At 39.1% G+C, this 27,595-nt stretch overlaps 1 long non-coding RNA gene across 3 annotated transcripts; it reads left to right on the forward strand.

Moving 5' to 3' along the window:
• The first annotated feature begins 1,213 nt into the window (after window positions 1-1,213).
• Window positions 1,214-27,328, forward strand: LOC107310519 (uncharacterized). Of its 3 annotated transcripts, none has more exons than XR_014942439.1 (3): window positions 1,214-1,349; window positions 3,467-3,595; window positions 27,283-27,328. It is a non-coding gene; the product is annotated as an uncharacterized LOC107310519 (long non-coding RNA). The 3 variants fall into 3 exon arrangements; XR_014942438.1 differs by lacking the exon at window positions 27,283-27,328 and adding an exon at window positions 13,258-13,446 and having other exon boundaries at window positions 1,216-1,349; XR_001553616.3 differs by lacking the exon at window positions 27,283-27,328 and adding an exon at window positions 16,909-20,007 and having other exon boundaries at window positions 1,218-1,349.
• The last annotated feature ends 267 nt before the right edge of the window (window positions 27,329-27,595 follow it).

The raw sequence follows: 27,595 nt of genomic DNA on the forward strand, positions 1-27,595 counted from the left end.
GAAATTGAGTTACTCCAAGCAGAACACTCAAACCTTTCTTCTAAAGCAAATACAAAATAATAATAATGCAATTTTTCAACTAGAGTCTTATGGTCTGACCAGATCATTAACTGAGCTACCATGGTTTACCTTGAGAAAACTCATACAGCCTTTCCAAATTATAATGTAAAGATCATTGCTTTAACAATTTTTGTTGACAATTAAGACCACAGTCATTAAATTTCTATTGTATTTTACATTCAGGACATATAATAGAATCAGATTTGTCACAGACCCAGAATACAAGCCGAAGATCTAACTCAGCCAGATCAAAACAGTTGAATATAGAAATCTGCAGATGTCTTTGTTTTTGGCTTCTGTTGAGCAGAACCAAAGAACTGATGGTAGAGGGAGCTTGGTCACTCCATAGACTATCCACATGGCGATTAGAAAAGGAAGAGCTGGAAGCAGCACTGACAATGTCCAGGTGGCCCCTCCATAAAGTTTGGCAGAGAAGTGTGGGAGCATAACATCACAGTCACAACCACGAGTACACCACACTGCAACTAATGCTAATGAGAGGTATGTGAACTCTATAGCTGAGAGTGTATCTTTCTCCTGGGCCAGATAAACAAAGTCAACTGCAGATATCCAATCTTGACGATCCTAATCAGAGTCAAATAATTCATCTTACCTTTTATGTGGGGCAAACTAGGAAGATACAATAATGAAGCTTTTAAGGGAGTTTAAATTCCTGGTTCTAGTATTACCTTACAGATCCTCTTTTAACAAAAAGGTAAGTTGCAGTTTCAAAGAGGACCTGTGAAACTCAGTTCTGAATGTAATAAAAATCATAAGCATCACAAATTACTTCCTTTATGTCAGCATAAGCAGTTTTCTAAAGCAGAATAATGAAGCTTTCTGTTTGGGAGGTTTCTGTTGTTGATTACAAAGAACCCAGATAAGTGAGGCTTTGCTCTGAATGCCATTTTTTGAAGCAGGCATCGCATGCTACGCTTCCATGCACACAGAAATTAAATCTCATGGTGATTATTGAAGCTTTCCAAACTGAGCTGAGTAAATATTCCTTGCTTCAGTGCAAAACCCCATAAAATCAAACAGCAGTTGCTACAATCACTGGGTATTTCTTCTGATCAAGGAACAGTCACCCCGCAAGCGGGAGGACCCAGCAGCTTGGATGCCCATTCTGCAGCAACTCTGACATTGCCTTGAGGTACTAATGGCTGTGGCAGACTGCAAAGCAATAGCTGCTGTACTTTGAACTCAAATCGTTCACTTGCAACACCAGAAGCTTTTATCTGCCTGCTGTCCCTTTGCTGATGGAAGATGTAGTACAGGGAGACATTGGGGTAAGAGCCACATGCGCCTGGTAGTTGATTTCTCCATCTGGGGAAAGTGTCGCCTCTCTGAATAATTCAAAGCAAAAGCAACTACAGTCACTGATTGAATTTACTGGTCACAAATGAGAGTACTGCGTGGGTAAGAATAGGAACACTGTGGGTTGGACAGTCAGACCATGGACACTGCAGATGTTCCAGCCTCAAGATAAGTAAATTTTTTCTAAGCTGGATTTCCATTTTTGAAATTTTCCTTAGTTTTGCCCTCCCCTGAGCAATCGAGATAACTTGAGAGTGGTTTTGTGTGCTCATGAAACCTTTCCTGAGACTAATTTTAAATGCTACCACGCTACTAAACAGTTGATCTTTTCTTCTGGCATCTCCCCCTGCCACTGCCTTGTGTTCAGCCTATAGCTCTGTTGTTCCCTCCTAGGGATCGTGGAGTAATCAGAGGTATTATTTTCCTGTGAGCCTTTCCAATGTAGAGCTGAATGTTTCCAATCATTTGTCTATAAGGAGATCCCACTGTGAAGTACAATTGTATTCAGTGAGCTGAGTGAAAAGTTTCATATATAAAATTGAATTGACAGAGTAGGACATTACTGACAGCTTTGAAGTTGCAAATGAAATTTTGCTCTTAAACACTTTCTGTACTCCCCTCCCCCTCACCACCGTGGCATAAGCAAGTCTTCTGTGTTTATTGTAAAAAGAAGGTGAAAGGGTTTTCATAAACCTTAGGTCTGTACCTAATACCCACTAAATCCCTGGAAATCTTTTCACTGCCTTGAATGGGATTTGGATTAGGTCAATAATGAGGTGAATTAACAGTTATGAATTGTTTCATGGGTTTGCTTTGTCCCACTCTGACAATAGATGGTTTGTAAGTGGGAAGAACCAACCAAATTCAGAGCCCTGGGTAATAAAACAGTCATTTGATATCTTTCTCTAGCTATCATGCATGCAAATGAAAAACACAAGAACACCAGATAAGTGAGATTGTGGTTCTGAGTGGCCTGAAAATATGGTTTTAACTCCAGGGAAGGAAACAAAACAAAACAAAACAAAACAAAAAAATGGGAGAAGAGGGTTTGGGATGGGGACTGAAGTTGGGGAAATATCTCCACAAGGTGAAAATACAGGGTATTGTATATAAAGTTACTGTATGACACCTTCAGATGACCCTCCAAGACTCTACAGAACTTCTGCTTTCTGTCTGAACTACAACCAAACATGAGACCAGTTCAGATATGTGATACGTTAATAAGGAAATCAGAGAACTCCCCAGCTCTTCTTCAGATCAAACTATAAAGACTGCAAAAATTTTAAAGCAATACTGATTCACGTGCTCAGTGTATAGGGAAACTGCCTCACTGGAAAGTATTTCATTCCAGCAGGCTCAAAACAAAGGAAGAGTTTTGAAAACCCTTGTAAAACCTGTAATACTGGGATTAGTATTATTGCAAGCAAGGATAATGGTAACATTACATTTTTTTGATGTAAGTAACCAGATCACATGACAATTTAGTGAGCGTCATGATGCTGAAATATTCAGAAAACTACTCCTAATATGAGTCCTGGACTTTATTTCCTCCAGACATTTATTAACTTATTAACATACTTATTAACTTATTAATCTGCCAGACTAAAAAGTGTGCTGTAGAGAGCTGTCGCACAAGCAAACCAAAAAGTAGCTTTGGCTGTTGATAAAAAGCTAAAATGAAGGAATGACTGACTTCCCTCCTGAAAAGTCTTTACTGATAGGACACTAATAAGGCATAGAGATAGATATTTCAGTCACATTTGATTGGTGTCTTGTCAGCCCACTGACAAAGAGTAAAGAAAGAAACACAGCTGTGAAAGTGTTTTGATATGGAGGAAAAAAAAAAAAAAAAAGTAGTTAACTTTTTATTTGCAAAGATATCATCTAGTATTTCTCTAAGAATCAAATGGAAATACCTTTTTAGGAATGAGACTAAAACAGGTGCTTACAATGAGTTCTTTTTTCAGTTATCTTAAAGAACACTTTCTTCTCTATTAGCATTATTCTTCTACTATCTGTTCCAGATTGCCACAGACTAGCACTTATTTCATCAAGTTTATGTAAGTGCTTTTTTATTTCTAAATTCCAGACTGATGTTGAATGCACATGAACTGCAACATCAACAGGCTAACTCAGGAAGTTAGTCTGCAAACAGTGCCTGCCTTATTGTACACCACTTCCAGGTTTTTGAAGGGATGAGCTGACTGAGCCATAGCAGGTAAACTGGTTAAATCAAGACTGTATCCCACTGGGAAAATAATATAATGATTTTCTCTGGCACGGTTTGGTTCTCCAGAATTTACATGTTGCAAAGGGCGTATCAATTAAATTAAATAAGATATGGTCTCTAATTTAGTAAGAATGGGTGGGAGCAGAACAAACTTCAAATGCTTTGCTCCTGTTTTTGTATTTATGTGCTTAAAAATCAGTGCTTAAAAATTTGCATATCATTCCATAACATTTCTGGTTGAAAAGGTTATTTTCCAAATGCTAACCAATTGTAAGGTCTGCAACATAGTGAGTGTGAATTTATGATCTGTGAAGACAACCACTCTGTGAGGTCTGAATTGCTTTCACAGAACCACGGAATCATTGTGGTTGGAAAGGATCACTAAGACCATCTAGTCTAACCGTCAGCCCACCACCACAGTGCCCACTGAACTGTGTCCCTCAGTGCCACATCTCCCTGTTACCAAAACACCTCCAGGGATGGTGTCCACCACCACATCCCCATGCAACCTGTTTTAATACCTCACTACTCTTTCTGAGAAGAAATTTTTCCTAATATCCAACCTGAACTTCCCATGGAGGTTCCTTCACCACAGGAGGCTGTTCACTCTGAAATCTAATGAGGATAATTCAAATATCAATTCTGATATATATTTAATAAAACTCAGCAAAGGAAGGTTCAAATTTCCTTTTGAAAGAAGGAATATTGTGGGGATACAAAACAAACTGTTAGGGACACCTTATTTGAGTGGGACTCAAGTCATGGCTGCTCTGCATTGCATGCAACAGTTCTCAGAGCCCGGATTGTGAGCTACTGTGTAATCACTGCTAAGTCTGCAATAATGTTTGAGAACTCTTACCCATTTCCAAGCTTATCCTAGAACACCCGGTTTGCTGAAAGGATACCAATTGATTAGGGTTAAATTTTAAGCTTGCAGTATGTTGGAAATGGCAATCCCCCTCAGAAAAAGGCACCAACCATCTGCAGATGCTCTTATGCCTCCAGTTATTTGCAGTTACCTCCTCCAGCTCTTTGGTTTGCCAGTTCATTTCAGTAAATTATGATTAAGATCCCTGGTTTCTTCTGTTTATTCCCTATGTTCCTTGTACTTACTTAGAAGACTGACTCACTATTTCAATTCCTCCTTTAACCTTTCACTAATTATCAATATCTAAGTCAACTTGAGGCTGTACCAATATCAACCTCATTTATATCTTTCCTCAATAGGATGGCTGTAATAGAAGCAAGTGTTTCTTACTTTTTTTAGGCACTCTTCCTCCTTAAGACACTACCCTCTATCCAAGAAAATGAGGATTCCTCTATCAGCACCCTTCCAAGGTGCCATGTATTTAAATAACAGTATCAGAAAATACCCTACACCGAAAGGGACCCACAGCAACCATAGAGACCAACCCCTGGTTCCAGAAGTAAACGGATAATTCCAAAATTCAAACCCTATGTTTAAGAGTGTTATGCAGATGACCCTCAAACTCCAGCAGCTCGGGGCTGTGTCCACTGCCCTCTGGTGCAGACCCTGTCTCTGACCCCCACCCTCCCCTCCCTTTACATAGCCATTCCCTTGGGCCCTGTTTCTGTCACAAAGAGCAGAGCTCAGCACTGGCCCTTCACTTCCTATGCGGAGCTTCAGCTGCCATCAGGCCTCCCCTCAGCTCCTCTGCTCCGGGCTGAGCACACACAGGAACCTGAAATCTAGAAGGCATCTGTCCCTACTCATCTCCTTTACTCACTCTTATCTATTCTGAGAAGTTTCTGTTTGTTTGAAGCACCAAAATACTTCTCTAAGTATCAGTGTGGTGAAGTGATTAATCCACTCTTTCTCTCGGATCTGACCAGTTAGCAATGGAAGATATAGTCCTGAAGAAAGATTTATCTACATTCTTTGAAGAAAAGTTGTTGCAGTAGCTTGAGTTATCTTGTTTTCAAGGAAACCTGAGGGTTAAAAATCCCCTTCTTTTGAGCTTGAAATCCTAAAACAGCATTTCTGCTCAAGTGATTTGCTTACTAAGAAAGTGATGCTGGTCAAGGGCACCGTGCATCCTACAGGCTTCTCCATTCAGTCTCCTGAAAACTAAGACTTAAATTAGCATTCTGTTCCCAAATTACGGTCTGCAAAATTTAAAATAAATTATACAAAATGCAAGCACATAATTCCAGCTGTGCCTCTCTGTTGAAAGCAGCTGTCCTGATGAATGCACTCATTGTAAATATTTAAATTGAAAATCGAATTTTTTTTCCCTTCAAAATATGAGCAAATAGTATCACCTTATCACTGCAAGACACCTTGGATGTCATCAGCAAGTTGTGCATCACAGGCATTAAAATAAATAGATGAAATGTCACTTTTTTATTATTGCCATTATCAGTAATGTGGGGTGTGTCGTATGGGCCTTCAGTACTGATTGAGCTACTGGGGAGGTGCTCCCAGTATGCAGACTTCTGGAAAAAAAAAAAAAAAAAAGTAAAAATATTTATGTTGGGGAGAAAAATACATAACAAATATAATTCTTGTTACTTATGAGTCATCTTCAACTCTGCCAACCTACCAATTATTTCCCAAGCCAGAATAAAACATTTCCTAAAAGACAACTGAAATAGAATGTTTGGGTGGCACATTTGCAGTGAATGAAATGAAAACAGTTTGTTTACCTTATGAATGAGTAATTAATATTTTCACACTTCCAAACTCAGAGGGAGGCAGCATTACCTGAAAATCTACCGAAGCAATCAAGACACAGAGGGAGCCCTATCCAAATGGCCTCATAAGCCTGTCAGGCATGAAAGGATGGAGGGACTCAAGTAAACATCCCAGAAAATGTGTCTACAGTGGATAAGATACTTTCTCAAGCATCATCTCAGTTTGGTTTTGGGGGCATTTTCTCTCCCTTTGCTAGACAGAAAAATAATTAACAAGGCAAGTACCAATGGGTCCAAAGGCAGCCAGGAAGGTCTGCAGAAAGATATTAAATTATCATTGGATGATAGTATAGATGAGGAAGATCATGAACTGAACTATTCGAGGGCCTGAAATACAACACAGGTCCTTCTCAGTCCTACTGCAATTGTCTCGCCTTCCATCTGGAGAAGGACACAAAATCCCATTTACAACCTCTGCTTGTTAGTGGTTGCCTGACCCAAAGTATAATGCTCTCCAGAAAGCCACTCTTAATTATCTGTTCTCTCTTCACTCAGCAGAGGTTTATTACAATCCTTCCCCTAATTACCTGGGTTGTTTTCACCCATCAAAATAGGAGACAGCATACAGTGTCCTTGGAGTCACTGCATATCAGGGTTGCATGGTCTCTATCATTAAGCAGCTCAGCTGCAATCTTATTGGGACAAATACCTACAGTTGGTTCTTTGTGATTTGGTCCATAAAAAGAAAAAAAAAAAAAAAAGACTAACTGTCTTCAATATTTACTGGTTATATTTCCATGATGAATATAATGTGGTTTCTTCATGTACTCTACAAGGCAAAAATGAGATATTCAACCAAGAATTATTCACTTTCCCTTGTTAGTAATGATTCAGAGCAATTTTGCACAGTGCTAAAACCCAGGCTTTAATGAGAACAACGAAGTTTCCTGAGAGAGCAGGGCCACATACAGGTGGTTTTTGGAGATCTCCAAGGAGGAGACCATATAGCCTTTCTGGGCAACCTGTGCCAGTGCTCCATCATCTCCTTAATAAAGATGTGCTTTCTGATGCGGTTTGTGTACACTTGCTTATGTTTACTGTCTGACCTCTAAAAGAAAGTAACATCTGTGTCTTTTGAATATAAACACTAGTTTCAGCACAAGATTTTATGAAAATAGCTCCTGAGATTTAAAAGAAAGTTGTGGAACATTTGATTTTACAAAGAAAATTGATACATGATGTGTCCTGTGTACTTTCTGAAATCAAGTGTCATTTCGGAAAGGATAATCCAGATTGGAAAGAGTGATAAAGAGAGACAGAATTAAGGGAAATTATATAATACTATGGACCTAAACATGCATTGTACTTTGTTTTTAACATCGTAACACAAGAAACTAGTGTCACTATTATGAAAATGGATGAGGAAGGGAATAAGGACAACAAACATTACACGAGCATTGAGCTAGACAAGTACTCTGCTAAGCAAAATGGCTCCAGATCTCTCGCAATATTCAGCCTGGCTTTCAAATTTAGCAACTGAGCATGGGTTTTATTTTTGTTTTAGTATTCTATGCAGTCACTGACAGCTTAGAGCTCTTCTCTTGGTGGAGGCTTCTTACCATAATGCAAACAGCAATAAAAGAGCAGAGAACAAGGTTGGAGGGGTTTGTCAAACCTGTGCAATTACATGGGAACTCTGCTGGAGTTAACAGAGAACTGTAGCACTTCTGATACATATATAAATATATATATAGTTAAAAGTCTGTGTGGAAAAAGATAACTTTTGTATGTCAAATAAAGAAAGAAAGAAAGAAAAACAATGAAAAAAAAAATAGTTCTGGCTTGAGCTGAATCATAAAGTTGGCAAAACAAAATCACCTGAGATTGAAACAGATCTCTATCAGGACTGAGCCATTGGGTCTGAAGTGTTTCCTTCCGTACAAAAGCAAGAAGAGCAATGCAGACTAAAGTATACCCTGTGTGGGAGATTAGAAATGCTTCACTGCCTCACTTTTTCACTGAATAGAAGTTGTGCAGATTTTAGTTTTTATTCTTCAGTAATGGTGGAAACACTGATGTATTCCACTCAGTTCCTCATGATCAGTGCAGCCAATGCCAAATGAGGTACAAGCCATGTAAGACAGACTTGATGCTAGGTTTAAGCACTGATTAAGAGTTTGGCTCAGGCTCTACAGAAAATGTGCAGAGGTTTCACCATTTCATATTGATACGAATGCCAAAAATCTTCCAGAAAACTTGCTTCTTCTTTCACTGTTAAATTTTTAAATTATTGTTGTTATTTTGTAGTTGTCTGATCTATTTCTAACAAGTGAAACGTTGTGCTCCATTAGTCCGGAGATAAACTTACTGTAGCTTTTTGTCTATTGAGCTTTTAATTAAAAGAAACAGAATTAGGGATTGAAACTCATCAGCTGTGACTTTTGTTTTTAAATAGCTTTACTGCTTTCAGTGTAAAAATTAGCAAAGAGAACTGTATGTTATCATGATCCATGAATATTTAATTAAGGTGCAAACTATTTTCCAGCTGGTCCTCGTCTCAGGGTCTGTATCTTCCTTTTATGTCAAGATGACACCTATAAGAAAGTAGGATCAATTCTTATTAAACCTTTCTATTATTTGGCAATTAAATTTCAATCATATGTTCCATAAACTTTTTACAATAATTTTTCATTCATTCTCCTCCATGCCACCCATTTGTTCAGGACTTCCAATTTTTCAGTCTTTAATGTTCAACTAAACACAGTGCTCATGTTGGTTCATCTACAACCAAAGGTCCTTCCTCTCCCTTTGTAGTTAATCCAAACTGAGTACAAGACATTCATAATATCCTTTGATGTCACTACCTTGATTAATATTTTCAGAATTTTCTTTCAATTGAGATTATATCCAGCACCAGGTGCACCATACAGTTATAAGATGGAAAAATATTTTGGTTTGTTTTCCTGATTCATACTAAGTTCACAGTCCCTAGGACTCTGGCTAGGTAATTCTTCTGCATGGGAGTATATTCACAAAGTGATGGACTGTAAAGAATGCTAAGTGGACAAAATGCCCTTTGCCTTTCATATTCATCCGTATTAGTATTCCCATGTTTATTTAATCATCAGACTTAAAACACATCACTAAAGAGGGCTCCACTGCATTCCTCAACCAGCTACCTCTCTGCTTAAAAATCCAATCAAGTACTTTGCCTAATTGCTGGCATAGTTGCTTTTCTTAGTACTAAAAGTTTTTGCCTTCCAAATGACAACTTCTTTAATCATTCATTATATTTGGATTACATTTTCTTTAGAGACCATCAGTGAGAAGCAATGGAAATATTCTGCCAAATAAAAATGTCAGTAGATTAAATCTTTAAATACATCCTGAGTTCTGTGAGAGCTAAATGTAGTTAGGATCTGGCATGATCTGGCAAAGCATAAATAAATTCAGAGAAAGCATTAGAATTTCATTTGAAGTCTTAATAAGCAAGAATAGTGGTACCTGAAAGTAAAATAATAAAATTGAGTGTCTTTCCTCTGCTGCTATATATCAAACAAATGAAAGTCTCTTAGAGGGACACAGAGGTAAAGGATACAAGAAGATTCTGTATTTTCCATAAAATATGATTACATGTTAAATTTTAATTTTGCACAATGTAACACCTCTTGATAATTTATGTTGACAACAAATCATTAGAATGTCTGTAGGAGGCCATAATTAAGAAAATTAATTTTCTATTGCAAATAGAATTTTCTGCTGAATTACGACAAAAGATAAATGACTGCAATGTAATAAGATGCCTGAATGTGGAAATGATAGCTGGGCATATGTTTCTCCTTTAAATGACTCAGTTTAGGCTACAGTATTCCAGGGTCAGTGTTACACCCCACACAATGAAGAATCACAATTCATTGAAAATGTACAAGTTTATTTTTCCAGATTGCTAATTTTCCACATTTTTAAAATACTCTTTCAATCTTTCTTTAACATCTAGCCTAACCTATCTAGCCTAACCATTAGTAGAAAGAGAGAGAAAAAAAGACATTACCAAGGCTGGCCAGTCAAACATACTCAAGTGAAATTGTTCTAAAATGCTCTTTTAGCTACATCCTTCAACAGAGACCTCGTTATAGGCACATAGACCTGCACTCATTTGTTCACATGAATAAGCAATAGCAATGAGCCTGGTCATATAAAATCTGTGAGGTCACAGAGCTCTAAGCATGTCCTCAGATAACTCCTGAATCAAAAGGCATTGCAATGCATTACTAAGCAAAGCTGCAAATCCTCAAAATATATTAATGTTCGAAGATAATGATAAATGATGAATGACAAAGATAATGTTGCTGAGTAAACTACAGGAGATCCTTAAGATGGAAGAATGTTTCACCTGGCAAATGGAAAAAAGGTGAAAGGCTTCACTGAATTTCAGGAGGCAAAGACTGGGAGGCACCAGTAGTCAAATCACAGTTGTTATTTGTTTAAAGGCATTTGGGAGAAAAGAGGGAAAAAAGGAGTACAAGTTTCTCATGCGAGGCATGACAAGATCAAAACATGATATGGCACTAAAAGTCCTGTTTCAAAGAGCTCAAAGCATGTGGTATCCTTGAGGATCAGAAGGGAAAAGCCTATACATGAGTCAGACATTATCATGGTTTCTGCACCAGTAGTTCTTGATTCATTGGTAGTTTTTGTTCTTGCTCACCAAAAATTTTGAAACTTTTGAGAAGAAGGAGCTGCAGATGATTTTTTCCCCATGACTCTGTTTTCTCCACAGAAGTCTGGTAGTCCTTTGAAGTCTTTCTCTTATTGATCTTATTTTCTGTCCAGAAGCTGCAGGGAACATAAGCCACATCACAGGTGGGAAAGACACTTTTCTGAGACACTAGGAGATGATCCTTTGTGAATTGTCAGGCTGTTGGCACTCTGCTGTTTTGTGGATAATCCCTTTTCATGAAATCAAGTCTTTGCCAGGACAGGGTTCTGGTGCACAACCCCTCTCACCAGGGAGGAAGAAACAAATTTCTGCCACTATGGGAAAGGCAGAAACACAACTTACAGTTTCCCTTTTCAGTATACTGGATTCATCATTTAAAACAAACAATATTTTGGCCAAAAGATTACAAAAATTATTTTTTTTTAAAAAAAAGACAGAATATTATCACCATAAAAGAGATGAAGAAAAGGTCAAATCCAAAATTTTAGTCCATTATGAAGTTTGTTAGGTTCTCACAGGGATCAGAGTAAATTTTAAACCTTGCTGAGCACTTAGCCTTGTTGAATGTCACACGACTGAACTCAGCCCATCGCTGTATCGTATTCAAATACATAACAAAGCTTACAGCCTTCAAGAAGATTGACAGCCCCCTGTAAGTCAATGCTGTGTGAGAGGGTGCACTAAATCTCTTCATCTGGACCATTATTAAAAATTTTAAAGAGAACAGGCACAAAGACTGAGCCCTGGGGGTCACCATGGGTGACCAGCCTCCAGACAGATGTAACTTCATTTACAATGACCCTCTTGGCTTGGCCATCCAGGCAGTTCTTCACCCAGCAAACTCTATGTACCCTGTGCGTACCAGGAGCAGCCAGTTTCTGCAGGAGAATGTTGTAGGAGATGGTATAATGTACATCACTAAAACCAAAGTAAATAACCTCGACAGCTTTTCCTTCATTTTGTCAAAGGAGATCAGGTTAGTATATGCTTTCTAAGGACCATAAAATCACACTTCATTCTGTCACTGTTTTATAAATAATGTGGGGTTTTTTTGGCAGTTTTTGGAATGAAGAGACCAGCTTGGTGATGCAATTTCTTAACAAAACAAGCACAAGGAGTTCAAATAATTGTATTTCACTGAAAAGTGTGAATGTATTTATCGGTAGAACCATTGCTGTGCAATGGTACATCTCCAAGAAATCCCGTGTCTCATTACTTCAGTAGTGCCACTAATTCACCCGCAGTTAGTAGACAGTATTTATTGCTGTCCAGACAATTAAGTGGCTAGATGCTAATCTCAGGTCTGGCTTAGCATCATTTGCAAGAGCTGACCTGTCAGAGCAGACACTGAAGATGCAAGTAAAAGAACAATATTGAAATTACCACAGTAAAACTAAAAAGAAGAAGGCATATAAATAAATTCATACTTTTTTTTTCTTTTCTATTTTTAGTCCAACATGTCACTGTTTAAAACAAAACAAGTTACTAGTAACAAGCACATCATAAAGAAACCATTCTAGGGAACAGCAGAGGTCCTGATACAATGGTTTCAAAGTGGTTGAATTTTGCTTATTTTGGGGAAATGTGTCATCACAAGTCCAACTGCAGGTATATTTCATGTTGGACAGCACCACGGTAAGCACAGGTCACTGTTTTAAGGAATAAGCAGAGTTAATTTTCCATGCCAGGTGGCAGAACTGAAATTCTCCTTGAAAATGGAGATGCACATAGTTATGTCATAAATTCTGTCATGGCATTACAGATCATTTCAGCACAACATAGTTGCAATAAGGAGATTTTGACCTGATTATCCATCTAGCAAATGTTAGAAAATTCAATGCCAATATTCATAATGCAGATCAAATATATTTTAAAAGTGAGTGGATACAGTTAAGGAATAATTTTTGATAAATGACCATCTATTTTTTTTCTTTTTTTAATGGGATAAGATATCCAACAATTTCTGTCATAATATTTACTCAGTTTGAAGTACGTAGCATAAAGAAAGTATATGCAAAGAAAGAAAATGCTCACGTCTGTTCTGTGTGCCCTTTTATATCCTCAGAATTTATTATTCATGTTGCCACATCCCTTTACCTGTGCTATGTGATTTCCAAACAGAGATGAAATGAGTCTGAAGAACAAGGACAACATGATATTCCAAAGAACAACCTGTGGAGGGAATAAATGAATATTGCATGTAATGTAAAGTAAAAAATGGAACACAAGTGATAAACCATCCCATTAACATCTACACCACATTTTCTTACTACAGATCCCTATCAACAGTGGCATCTTTCCTGTATTCAGATCTGGGGGCTGGAGAGTCAAACTGAGGATGCATTGCCAAGGACCTAGAATGCGCAGGGATACAGACAAGTAAGGTGTGTGGAGTGATTTTTAGCACATCATGAATCAGCTAAGAAAATAACTGAAAATAAAACTTGGATATCCAAATGACGTTTTTTTCCCTTTCCTATCGACCTTTCAAACATTGCTTCATTTTATCGTTTTATTGAAACACATTTGTTAAATCTCATTGAAGAGGGCCTGTTCACATTTTTTCCTTCCCTCTTTGTATGTGCACAATTGTAGCTCACTGCTACATTCTCAATCCTATTAAAATGTTGATAAAACAATCTCAAGCCCTGCCACCTGATTTAAATACAGGTGTTTAAATCTGAAGCCTAGTTTTACAGCTCAGGTTACTGTCAGTCACAAAATATGGTGTCTATTGCCATCTCCTTGTTCTTGGATAAATTGAATGGACAAATTGAAGGGATAAGTCAGCATAAATATTCACAATACACCTAGTCTGTGGCATACAGTTATATAGAAACACACTATATAACAGATAGATTGCATGGAAAAAAAATAAAATACAATGAAAAGCGAAGTCCACTAAATTCATTTTTAAAAATCCATTTTCAATGAATTTCTCATCTCATTTTTTTCTAAGTATGTCCTCCAGCTAATCAGTAACCTCTTCATCATCCCTTAGTTCATTCTGTCCCTGCATAGGCTCATGGCCTTGCCCGTGTTCAAAGTCTCTTCCCCAGCCAGAAACTTCTTCAAAAACAGGGGGAAAAAAAGGTTTTGATGTTAGCTAACTAGATGTAGCTGGTTATCCTTAAAAACAGAGGGGTGAAGAGTAAGGGGAAAAAGAAAAAAGAAAAAGAAATACACAAATTCTTAATTTTTACCTTACAGAAGTTAGTTGACAATCTCTAAAAATGCCAGCATTTTTAATATGCTGCCTCTGCCTCAAAAAGACTACAAGCAGTAGCTTGCCTTGGAGCATAAATGTTGGGCTAGAAGCCAGTGAACCAGTTCAAAAAACAGAAGGTCTGTCAGCGCTCAAAGAAAAATCCCAGCCCTTTATTCAACTGATAAAACACTATTCCTTTTCTTTTCCACCTCCTCTATGGAAACTCCTTTTCTTTTCCACTATCCTCCAATCAAGCCTGGCTATTCTTCTCACCCACTGAACTCCAATATGGTTTGTCTGTCTTTCCCTCCCTCCTCACCCTAGCCTGTAGTCTCAGCTACCTTTGTAGCTCCCATTATCAGCCTCAGCAGCATCTCTGCTGTGCTTTGACTGGCAGCACAATCAGGGCTTGTTGCTCTCTGGGATGCACAATGTGCTCTGGGGTGCAGAGCCCCCGTCGCACAAGGAATTAGATTTCAACAACATCAAAGGGGCATGGGAATAGCTGGCAGAACCGACGGGCCCCATGATGGGCATCTACAATAAATACTTGCCATCCAGTTCCCTTTCAAGGTCTGTGGAAATCAAGGAGGGATAATGAGAGTTTGCTAAGGAGTCAGACAAAAGAAGGAAGAAAACAGCACTGGCTGTTGCTCAAAGGCAGCATCAGGCCAGTGAGGGAACTAAGAATGAGTGTACAGTTTGCAAAGGAGAAGTCTGAAAATGCTTCATATTACAGAGAGGCCTTAACCACCAAGCTCAGGGCAGGTGTGATTAACAAGAGGTGCTTTGATTGGACCCATACTGTATTTAGATTCATCCCACTTGAGGACAATGCAGCTTTTTAGAAGCACATGCATCTCTAATACATGCAATATTTTTTCTGATTTTAAATTCTCAGTAAACACCTCCAGTGTTAATCAGAATGAAACATTTGTGGATGCCTCATCCCTGGAGGTGCTCAGTGCCAGGATGGATAGGGCATCCACATCATAACATCATGTAGTGCACTTAATGCTCCAGTTCCGGGTACCTGTCCAGAAGACAAGAACTACATTCCGCAGGGGGGCTTTGCAGTCAGAGAGGAGATAGAACTCCTGGCAAGGTCACCTGATCGGGGCTTTTCTCTTCATTATTCTTCTCCTTTGCCTCTCCTTGCTGCTGCCCGTCCCGACTGCACACAGCACTTCAGTATTACTGTAAGGCCTACAGCTTTCAGGTACTTTCGTTATATTTGATTTATTAGCTTCAATTCTAATTATATTGTATTATAGTGTGATACCATATTTAGTAAATTAGTTTGTTTCTCCTCAGATTGTTGCCACTGTTTTTAATTATTTTGGAATCCCCTGTTTCCCTTTTCTGGAGGTGCGGACTGTGCTAAATCTCTCCACCCCACTGGTCACAGAAGTGGGCTGAACCAGCCCATAAACCACTGACAGCAGCCTGATCTGATTGACCCTGCCAATAGGTTTGGAAGTGGAAATGGATGACTTTTCATGTCCCTTCCAACCCAGATCGTTCTGTGTTTCTATGATTTTGAGATCTCTTAAAGTCAGGTTTTAACATCTGAAACCCTTTGTAGACTGCATAATGGCAGGTCTACCAATCTATTTGTCTATCCATTTCAGATCACTTTTGAGAACTGTTCTCATGAAGATAAACTGTTAAGCTGCTCTTCTCTTATTTATAATATAAACTTTACATTGCAGTAATATCCACTGCACTGGATGCTTTACAGTGCTAGTCTTCTATTTTCTTTTGGGCCTGCTTCTAAGTGCTGGCAATTGGAAGAAGTCAGGAATGGAAGGGAAGAAATTCAGGCAGGTTTGTTGTTTTCAGCCTTCAGTTTTCAAGGGTGTTGTGAATATAATATAGACACTAAAACATCAGTGTGTAATCAATATTATTTTTATCATAAATCTAAGACATGACACCATACTAGCTACTGGGATGAATGTTAACTCTACCCAAGCTGAAACCAGTACATATTATACAGCAAATTAAGGCCACTGTGTCACTGTTACGGAATACACAAACAATGTTTAAGCCTCAAGCTCTAATTTAAAAGTGGGGATGGCTCATTTTGGGAAAGCTCTAAATTTCCCGGTCTCAGACCTTCACTTGTTCTATGTTGCAGATGTGACACATTTGCTCCTGAAACACCATAAAATTCTAACTCAGCTGGTTATGATCAGTAGAAACAACTTTGGTGCTATTCTCAATAAGTGTTGTAGGAATTTATTCAAAAGATTATTGCTAGAGGTGAGACAGAAGCCTTTCAGAATGGATGAAGAATAAAGTTGTCGGGGAGCACTGACTGGAAGGAAACAAATTATTTGTGTGAGTTTTACTCAGAAAAGTTGTAGATAGAACAGGATTGTACATGTCCATGATAGAAATGAAGAAGGAAACAGAAAAGTTGCCAGAGCCTGCAAAGAGAGAAAGAATTCACTTCTAATGAAAACAAAAACAAAGACAAAAACAATGAAACAAACACGCAAAAGCATATTTAGGAAATTCAGGGACTGTAACAGTTTTTGTACAGGAAAAATGAAGTGTAATTTCACAGCTTGTGAAAATTTGAATTTTTATGTTATTTTTATTAAGATGAACTCACCCTACCCAAAAGCTAAATCACATCATACTGTATGGTAAAAAGAGATGGGTAAAGGCACATATTGTGACTAACTATGGATGTTTCTTTCTCTAACACAGAAAGAAGAGGACATGCTGTAAAGGAAGGAACGATTAACATAAAAACAACACTGCTTCATGTGGCACATTTCTCTTAGGAATGCAAAATTTCTTAACAAATATTTATGAACATTCATTTATCATAATAATTCTCTCCAAGCTTGGCAAATCTGGGGAAGCTTTTGCTCAAAAATATCCTCCAAATTCAGAGTTTGAAGGGCTGATATGGCAAGAGATTTCTCTCATCAAGAGATGTGCCTTGTCTAACAATTGCACTGAAGGTATACAGAGTGTTGCATTGAAGGCGTCTTTTACCCAAATTTGACATCTTCGACTACCTTCAGAATCAGTGGATGCTTCCAGAATAAAAATCATATTGAGGCTATCTTAGGAGTAGGTGAAGTTTGAGCCAGTATGACATGGGATGTGACAGCATCGTCCCATTTGAGGACAGCAGAATCTCAAATAACTACACTGAAGGCTGAGTCTACATGACACTTTGTCTTGAACAAACAGATACCAGCCAGAAATTCTACAGTGATACAGTCTGAAGATAATGGTCTAGTGTCGTATCCAAACACTACGTGTTGATGAATCACGGAAAATTGGGCCTACTAGAAAAAAAAAAAATAAAAAAATCAAGAAGGGATCTAGATCTGGAATTGACATTTCAGCACAACTATGTGTCACACTTTACTTTCTGAGCAGACCACAGCAATGCCATCTACAGGCATTAGCTAGAACCCACATCATGGATATACTCTGCTAGATCCTTACAGTTATTAAATAGGTCAAAATTCACTCTTCCCCATGCTTCTGCATGACAATGCTACAATTTTACAGCAGTAAAAATCAATGGATTTCCACTGCCCTTATTTTTTCTGTGTAACATATTCAAGCAGTGGTAGAGAATGTCAAAGTACGCGGGTGATTATAGTTTAAGCGTTTAAAAACACAGATCACTTTGCGGTCAACATTTTCTTAAGACATCTCATATCCTTGGCTGGTTGGCCAGATGATTCACAATAAGGTCCCATGAACATGACCAGATTTTCAAAAGAAATGCACTTACTGCATAGCCAGTTTTTGGGGAGATATGGACATAACATACCATTAACAGAGACAGAGGCATCCTTCTGAAAAATCTTAGCCACTGTTACAAATACTGTAAATCTAGAAATCTGACCAAAAGTAGTGAGGGCCACAACATTTGCTTCATGTGAAATATTTTACTGTCATTAAGCAAGACAGGGCATGGACTCAGAAGAAAGAACATCACCCCCTGATAAACTGATAAGGTGGAGATTGTCCTTGGAGGTCTTTCTATGCAGGCAGTGATCCTGAATAACCCTTCTCCTTTTATACAGTGTGGCATTCAGGGCTCAGGATGATACACTGCAGGCCACATACTAGGTCTTTGTGCTGGTTAAAAATAGGACTACTTTCTTTTTTTCTATTCTGCTTGGTACAAGTCAGTATAAATATGACCAGAAGCTTGCCACAACTCCATAAGACTGATATGAGCAACAGAGGTCCTTCCTTCAGGCTTGTCAGACAGCAGCCTAATCAAAATCCCCTAAGGACAGGAAGGGGAAGGAACAGAGATAAATCTATTTTCTCTCAAATTCTTACCTGACTCTTTCATCTTTATTTTTGTTGTAGAGTAACATTTCAGCCACTGCTGATGCTGATAGAAGAAAGAGTACCAATGCAAAGACACTTTTTTTCTCTGGCCCTTTCTTCCCTTTCACTCTTGGACACTGCCTAGAGTAAAAGATTTCAGAAGGTTGGGAAATTATAGAAGCATAGAATAATGGAATGGGCTGCATTGAAAAGGACATCAAAGATCATCTAGGTTCAACCCCCCTGCCATGGGCAGGGTTGCCAACCAGTAGACCAGGCTGCCCAGAGCCAAATACAGCCTGGCCTTGAATGCCTCCAGGGATGGGGCATCCACAACCTCGCTGGCAGAAAAACTGTTTGCATGGCTGCTTTCTCATTTCCCTTAGCACTTGTTTAATAATAGCATGGAGCTGAATCTTAAATTCACTTGGAAGCTATTAAATAAGCACCCATCATTAATGAAGGACATAATCTCTCTTATACTGACACTGCCTCAAAGCCCTTTTCCGATGCAATTCTGGATTCCTTCCTTTCTTCCTTTCTTCCTTTCTCCCTCCCTCCCTTCCTCCTTCTTTTCTGTTCTTCCTTCTTTCTTTTTTCCTCTCTTTCTTTCTTTCATTTTTTCTTTCTTTTAAACCTTTCATTTTTTCACCCCAAATCACTTACTAGTGATAAGTCAAAGCGAAAAACCCTTTGTGACTGCTGCAGAAATAGTCCATTGTTTTCTATCTTAAAAATGAATCTAACCTAAAAACCCCTGCAGATACACAGGATTAATTTTCACTAGTTTGTTTCACACTATTTAGAAGCAACTCTTGCTGAGTTTTAGATTTTATGGCTCAGCCTGCTGGCTGAACATACTTTCTGTCCACTCCTGAAGGTTGATTGATTAGTGCTGCTCGCCAAACAGCAGCCTGCAGCAGCAGGCCCAGGCATGCAGGCTGGAGTACGGCTCCCAACACTTGTTTTGAATTCCCCTATTTCTGCACATTGTAGAAGAGGTCTCAGTGCACACACACAAAGATAGCACAAAACTTCCAGCTCAGTTCTCTGAGTCAACAATTTGCAAGCCTCAGACAGATAGAGGATGAGATCAGGCAAGGAGTACTGTGATGACAGAGGTACCACATTGTCTGCAAGGGTTGGTCAAGCTGGGTAGGATGCAGATAGGGCAACCATTTATACACAAAGTTTGCAGTGGTCTTTCTTCTTTAAGACACAGTACTCACATACTGTATTGTACAGTGGAAGAGATGAGTTAACTGAGTTCGGCCCTGCTCTTTGGTATCAGACTTCACCATTTAAAATAGTTTTTAAGTATATCATATTTATAAGTATCAGAGCTGGAGGAACTTTTCCCCTGCTCATACACAGGCTGACTAACATTAAAAGCAGGTTAAAAGATAAGGCAGCTCAATAAGAAATCTATGCACTCCCTCTGTTTCTCTGCCCCCAGCTTGGCTTGATCCTCACTAATTAATAAATTTAACAAGAGCATCTAGCAGCAAATGGAAATACACAGTGTTTTGGAAAGAGATGTTAAACAGAATACAGAATCAGGAAATCTGTGTGTCGATATATTGACTGGTCTTGAGTTAAAAGTTTTAATAATTCCTCAGAAACAGGCTAGTACACTGGGAAAGATTGGAGGTAGGAACATGAATCCCTGAGCTAAACTTGCAGCGTGAAAGAATGGGATACCAGAGAGGCTGGTATACGAATATCACCTGGCACAAGTGTCGTGCTTGCCCTCCTGTCGCATCTAAGCTGCAATTTATCCAGATGCTTAAAATGGCCTTTTCTCATTGTCATAATCATCGCAGTGTCTGAGCACTCCCAGATGCCTTGGTCTATGGCACCTTCTCCCACTTTTCAGGTTGGAACAGAGACAAAAAGACCTAAATGGTTCACAGGAGAGCACAGGGATGTAGGCAAGGACTGTCCAAATGCTCCCTGCATGCTGGATTTAAAGCAGTTCTTCCCTTAAGTGGATACTTTAAAAGTTCTCCAAGGACTCCGGTGTGCCGTTGTAATGGAGCATTATCCACAGCTTAACTCTAAAATAAAGCACCATTTTAAAGATACAGTGGATGGTTTCTTAAAATTGCTTTGCTTTCAATGGCCCCGATCTTCAGTGATAATTACACAACTTATTCCCATTGATTTCAGTGAGAGTTACTGACCTAAACAGAACCAAATATCTGAGTATCTGAGCACATTTCAGTGCCTCTGTATGTGACCCACTGTGAGGAGGGACACATTTGTTTCCAGTGGCACTCAGAACAGGGAGTGTTAATCAGAAATCAGGCTTTGCATTCTGACTGGTTTTTGGAGTTTTGCCCCTGTTTTTAGCACACTATGGAACAATTCTTCTGTGAGAGCATAAATTAGCTGCAGGCCCAGCAGGCAGCATCTTCACTGAAGTGGTACCAATAGTAGAAGGAGAAAAAGAAGCCAAGCTCAGCCTTGAGAAGCCATCCACATCAGCAGAGGCAGCAGGATTTGGTGTGCCACACAACTCACTCAGCACTTTGGTTGGTTTCCACTTTCACAAGACAAAAGAACGGTCCACTGATTTACAGCAGTAAATCAAAGCCCAGCATTCCCACTGAAGGGCTGCTCTCAGTGTCACAGTACAGTACTCACACTTTTCCTGTGCGGCCATATTGTTGAAGAGGGGGACACATCTCTCCCCCACCCTGTAAGAATTGTTCAGGTGGCCTCAAACTATGAGGGTTTCTAGGTAGGGATTCCCTATGACTATCACAAGACAACACTGTGTGAGCCAAGCCTGCTTGGGCTGTGTGCCTATGGGGTTACCCATCCTGGGTCTACTTCAAGACACAGCTGTGTAACATGATCACCAAATTCTACTGATGATGCCTCTGCTTATAATTGTGTTAGAAACAAAGGTATTTGTTAAAAAGAAGCTTAGGTATTTTCTCACCCATCTGTGAAGAACTGCGAGTCAGACCTAGTGCACGTTCATTCCAGTGAGCTGGAATACTGCAATTAATTATGGCACTGTACAATTTATAAGGTTAATTGGCATTGCCATTCTGAAGCTCATGGGAGAAAGCTCTCCTGCTACCCGGGGAAACAGAGGATAGGTGAGAACAAATCAGTTCATTTGCATGGATGGCACTGTAAGCTGACGCAGAGCTACTTTGGTTGAAAGCCATTTAAACTTTGATGTTACAGATAATGAAATCAAGTCATGTCATATGATTAGTAGTCAATAAATCAGAAGCTGATAGCAACTTTGGAAGACTTTCTAACCAAGATCCACACACCACCCACACCTCAGCTGCAGATTAGGGCAAGCTGGATATGAATCAGTCCTACCTTACCCCTTATTTCCTATATCCTGTTTTGAACAGACAGATCCCTGATCTGTGGGATTGGAGCTGAGAGATCGGAGCATGCTGGGCTACAGCAGCTCCACAGAATGCTCAGTATGAATTAGGGCTTGACCCACCATAGGATACAGCAGACGGAGGCAAAAGGAAAGAAGTATTTAAAACAGAGGTGTCTTTAATCTCCTTACTGGTATGAGGGTGAAGCAAACATTAGTAGACACGTGGCTGGGATGTCAGGCAAGCTCTGAAAGAGACACTGGTGCTGCAAGCAGCCTAGGAGACTAAAGACATCAGATACTAGTGCCTCTGGGAGATGCAGTGCAGAGGAGGTGATGCACATCAGTAGATGTGAGACGAGCTGGGAGTATCAAATGTGGTGTAACGTGGCAAAGACAACTGGGTGGCAGATTTTGCCTTTCAAATTGCGTGGAGGAAGCAAGAAAGTTGAGTCAACCACTACAGCATTTCTACCACGACAGTGTTTCTCCCTCGCCTTGCCTCTGCCACCCTTATTTACCCGCAGAGAGATATTTTGGCAGGAGGCTGGGTGACAGCTGTAGGACACGACCAGCTGAGGAGCAAGGCATCAGCAAGCACTAAAGAGACATGAGTCACCCAGGAGCTCCCACAGCCAGCAGGAGCAGGCTGCTCACCAGGGGCAGAGAAAGCCAAGGGGGAAAAAGCCCTCCCAAAAACAAGCATGTGCTCAGATGTTCTGAGGGGAAATGGCAAAAAGCTGTGGGTGCAGATCTTGGGGAAGCAAGTGTTCAGCTTATTTGCATGCTTGTACTGGTGACTCAGTTTTGTACTGCTTTTAATAAATTAATGAGGCATCCGTTTCTCCACTGTTTAAACCTCTTTTGTTTTATGTATGCAGGAAAGAGGTCTTAAAGTCACTGAGGACAGGGTTTTTTAAAGCATCGATTCATTATGCCCTGCAGCAGTCAGAGGCAAAGAGAACATGTGCAGAAAGGCACAGGGAAGTGATGGCTCCTTGAATAACAGCCTGGTGTTACACTTCCGGATACAGCACGTGTCCCTGAAACAATGTAATGAAGGACAGTGGGGATGATCTGAGGTATCAGAAAGCCTCCATGTTAAAACTGTGCTTGGAAATCACATGAGTAGATGGAGAGATGCAGTGAAAGTGAAGCAGCAGGAAAGGAAATGGTGGGAACCATGGATGGTATGGGTGTGGCAGTCCAAGCTGATGACTGGGAAACCACAAAGACACATCAGGTGAAAATTATACGTGTAAACTCCTTACATAGCCCTCAGATGCAGTTTATTCTCTCCTTTCTGATAGGCATTGTTAGAACAGCCTCATCATTTACTTATTCACCAGCAGAGAGGTATACTTTCCGTCTGCTTCCATGGCTACTGCAGGGAGGCACACATCTACTCAACACACAGCAATAACAGCCCTATGCTTCATTTATTAACCAGAAACGGAGTGTAAAGGAAGAACTACAGAGATGAAGTGCACAGCCTGAAGCTGCACACTACAGCAGAAAGCAGAGTTCTCCAGAGACTCTGCATGCAATGCAATAGGTGCACCACATAACAAGTACATTATTTGTGTCACCTGGGAGGCACCATGTGAGATGTTCCTGGCTGTTAAGAGGGGCATCCCATATCTTTGAGACAGCAAAACCTCCTTGCCATGTCCACATTCACAAGCAGACTTGTGATGGTTTCTCTCTTTGTTCATTAATACCCATCGTGCACCACCTTGCTGCAGGTACTCAGTGCTCATCCTGCTCATAGCTGAGCAGTTAAGACATATCCACACTGTGATCTTTGGGCAGGGTTTGTTATCATTCATCCCCAGGAAGATCCCTTATGTACTGCATGGTTGTGGGACAGTAATTTTCATTGCAATTAGCTGCAAGGATTTTTTTTTTGTTGATTACACAACACTTTCGAAAAAAAAGAAGTTTAATTTTGTTTATTCTTTCTCCAGAAAAGCTTGAGATTTTAATTCTAACTATCAGAAATATGCTTAGATCACATGGCTTATTCTCACAACAGAAAGAAAGGAAATGAAGGGGACAGGGAAAAGACAGTTTTGTCCTACTGCTTATTTTGAGACCTTTCACTGAATCATGGTATGACTAAAGATAAACAACTCACAATAACATAATCATGGCACTAACTTTGTGTCACCTCAGTAACTTGGCATGCTCTATCTATTTTTCCCATCTTTTTATACTTTTATCATCTTGCTATTGTGAGGCTATAATTTTCATTAGGACATAGATTTTGTTTCCTTTGCCTTGTGATGAGAATAGGACAGGTGTGGGCAACAAAAAGGCAGTGAAGAGAATTCTGGCAGAAATCAAACATGTTCCCAATGTGAACAAACATCTGCATTCATTTTTTTAAGCTTTCTTCTACGTTTCCCTTATCAGTTGATTGGTGATGAGAATATGTCTCTGTATACCATTCACATCTGCATCATTGTTTACCCCTGAAGTGTTTGGAAGCAGCTGTCACGCTGCTGAAAGAACAAAAGCAACCGAAATATAAATGAATATCTGACTGAGCATTGGCATAGGTTGTCCAGAGATGTTGTGAAGTCTTCTTGGGGGATCTTCAAATGCTGCATGGATGTGGGCCTGGGCACTCTGCTCTGGGTGTCTCTGCTGGATGGAGCAGGGGATGAACCAGATGGATTCAGGGGTCCCTGTCAATGTCAGCCATCATAAGAGTCTGTGATTCAGAAACTGCATAATGAAAATGCATCACGCATCTTTGTAGAATTTTGATTTAGGGGGTCCTTAATATTATTCTCCACTGTTACAGCAAAAGAATCCATGCTTTATACTCTTCATGAGGTTTCTTTCAATGAGTATAACAAAAAGATTATAAGAAAGACTTAACCGTAAGTCAATGGTAGGCTGATAACATTTTGCTCACGTCAGTACACTTGCCCAAGGATGGAATTTATTGTGGCCTTGACTCAAATACTGGGGACAGATCTTCAGTTGCTGACATGCTTGTAATCAACTTTAAGCTCTGAATTATCAGTAATTCAAAAATCTCCTACTGAACTTGACAGAGAGCAACTTTTTGCAGGACAGTGTCTTTTATTGCAAAACTCATCTCTAAGTATTAGACACTGGATCATATACAGAATGCAAAGATGTAAGATAAACTGATTTATGGTGTTTGCAATATTCCTTCTCTAAAACAGTAACATTATTCTGCTATTACTGAAGAGAAATTGTTTCATTTTTTTTCTCTAATATGAAAGCTTCCTAATGATTAGTTTTTAAGATAAATATTAACATTCTGTCATTCTCTCTGAAGAATTTGTAATGCGTGATTACTGTCTTTACAGTAGTTTCCAAATGATGGCTGTAAAACTATAGCCAAAGCTAAGGATAATTTAAGAAATCAGTCTAAAAGAGTTAGCCAGAAATTGGCATGAAAAATTCAAGATCCTGTCCCTGCACTGTCATTTATTCTTGTGGCGCTAGACAGCAAGTGATTTGTGTTAACCTAAAGCAATTTGGCAGTGTGTTACATTTTCTGCTAAAAAGTAATGGTTTTCTGCCATTTAGTCTGTAATCCAAAATCTCAGCTTTTCACTTCATAACAAAAGAGAACAATCTTTTGCCTTTGTGATCACTGAGATAACCTTCAAAACAACAATGAACTGTAAACAATGCAGCATTGTTTGCCTCAGCCAGAAACAATAGCTGAGAGCCATTATTTGCTCCTAATCACCCATTTAGGAAGCTCGATACACTAATTGTGTTATCTTCAAAGGAATTAAAATGAAAACCTTAGCATGCGACTTAAACTGTTTTTGAAGATGTAAAGCCCTAATCAAGAGGTGAAAAAGTAACAAACATATGAAGATGAAATAATATATGTGCAAAATAGCTGTCTTACCAATTTACCTTTACAGAGAAGTCCCGGTAGTATCAGACTGTGCCATAGTGGGGTTGATCCTTATGGAATGCAAGGATCGGGGTGTTTCCTCCGCTGAAACCACGAGGTGCCAAGTGACTATAACACATCACAGCAGTGATAATGCTGAGGTATATTTTATAGCGCTGTTTGAATAAAGTGAAGGGAAATACAACCTAAGCAAGCTGCAGGAGAGCAAACAACACTGTGTTCCAGTCTTATGTCCAGGTGTAGCCAGTATCCTGGAAATTCACACACCTCCTGGGGCACTGAGGAACATGGCCAGTCTCTGAGACGGGTAAATTTTCTGGTAGTAGTATAGGCTTAAATCTTCATGGGAGCATACCAAACTTTAAATAAATGCAACCTGTAACTCCTAAGAGCTTCTCAATGCTCATCTGCAAAACCTGGCGCACATGAACCATGCTCCCTACAATTCATATTAATAAAGGCATGACAGAGATAAGAAACAAGGGGACAAGCGCCAGCTAGTTTCTGCCATCTATCCCAAATCTTGTATGGAAATGCTGGATACGTGCAAATAAATAAATAAATAAATAAATAAAATCAGGGAGAACAGCAAAGCCTGCTGCCACTGAGATGAGCTGCCTAATTAATGATCACTTTGCATCAATTTTAGATTCTGCTACATAGTTAGGTAAATTGGGCCATATTTTGTACTTGTTAATAGATGCTTAAAACAAGCAAATTTTACTACTTGAGATAACATTGTGAGGAGCCATTCTTGGTTGTGTTTTTTTGTTTTCTTTCTTTCTTTAAAGCTTGGTGTGTATTATTTTCAAATAGCTATTTCTGCTCCAAATTATCTTCTCCTTCTGAGCTCCTGAAATGATTCTGACATTATTCAAGATGGTATTGCCTGCTAAGTATGCCTCATATGGCTCTGCATTTCGTTCAAAGTCACGTTTGATATTTATCACGATAATCTCTCATTATAAGAGGAAAACTTCCTTTATTGCATACAACGTGTACATGAGTAATTTGTGATTGAAAGAGTCTTGATTTCAGAAAGAGTGCGACAAGCAAATAATTTTATTGATTTTTAGTTAACAGTTGATGTTACTGATGAAAACAGTGTCCTTGAAGGCAGAGCTGGAAGATTGCATTTGAGAATTTAAGTGAAAGATATTAAACAAACCTGATTAAAATGGAGAATCATAATTCAGCATAAGCTTGACTGTCAGAGGATGAGACAGCATGAGCACTGGTCAGATTAGCAACCATATTATGAATAACCTAAAGGCTTTTTTTGGCCTTGGGAAACGGCCATGACTGCACATTGCTGGAATCTTTTAATTCTCTGGGGCAAAAAAAAAAAAAAAAAAAGGAAGTTTTATGAAAACAAGTACTTTATTTAAGCGTGTACTTAGTTCAAAACACAACATAAAATGGTAATCAAACTTTCTTATCTTACTTTTACTCAATTTCTAAATAAATTAATTGAGTTTTGATTCTTAATACCCTTCTTTGCCAGGAGCACTTTTTACAGAGTGATACAGCCAGTACCACTGTACTACCAGGTAAGACATCTCACTCTTTTATTGTACAGATCATCCTATTACTTTTCAAAAAAAAGATCACCATTAAACCTTGAAGAGCTCTTTACAGATCTTTTTGACCTTAAGTAAAAAACATACAATAAAGGTCTTCTTGACATGCCATTATAAGTACTAGTAATAGTACAATTTCTCTATTGAATATGTGAAAATCCTTGTAAATGAATATACTGTTAATGTCATAATATTAATAATAATTACACATAATTTATATCATGGCGAGGCAACAGT

The sequence above is a fragment of the Coturnix japonica genome, chromosome 2 (assembly GCF_054131305.1).
Source record: "Coturnix japonica strain WE chromosome 2, WE-NBRP24, whole genome shotgun sequence".
Lineage (NCBI taxonomy): Eukaryota > Metazoa > Chordata > Aves > Galliformes > Phasianidae > Coturnix > Coturnix japonica.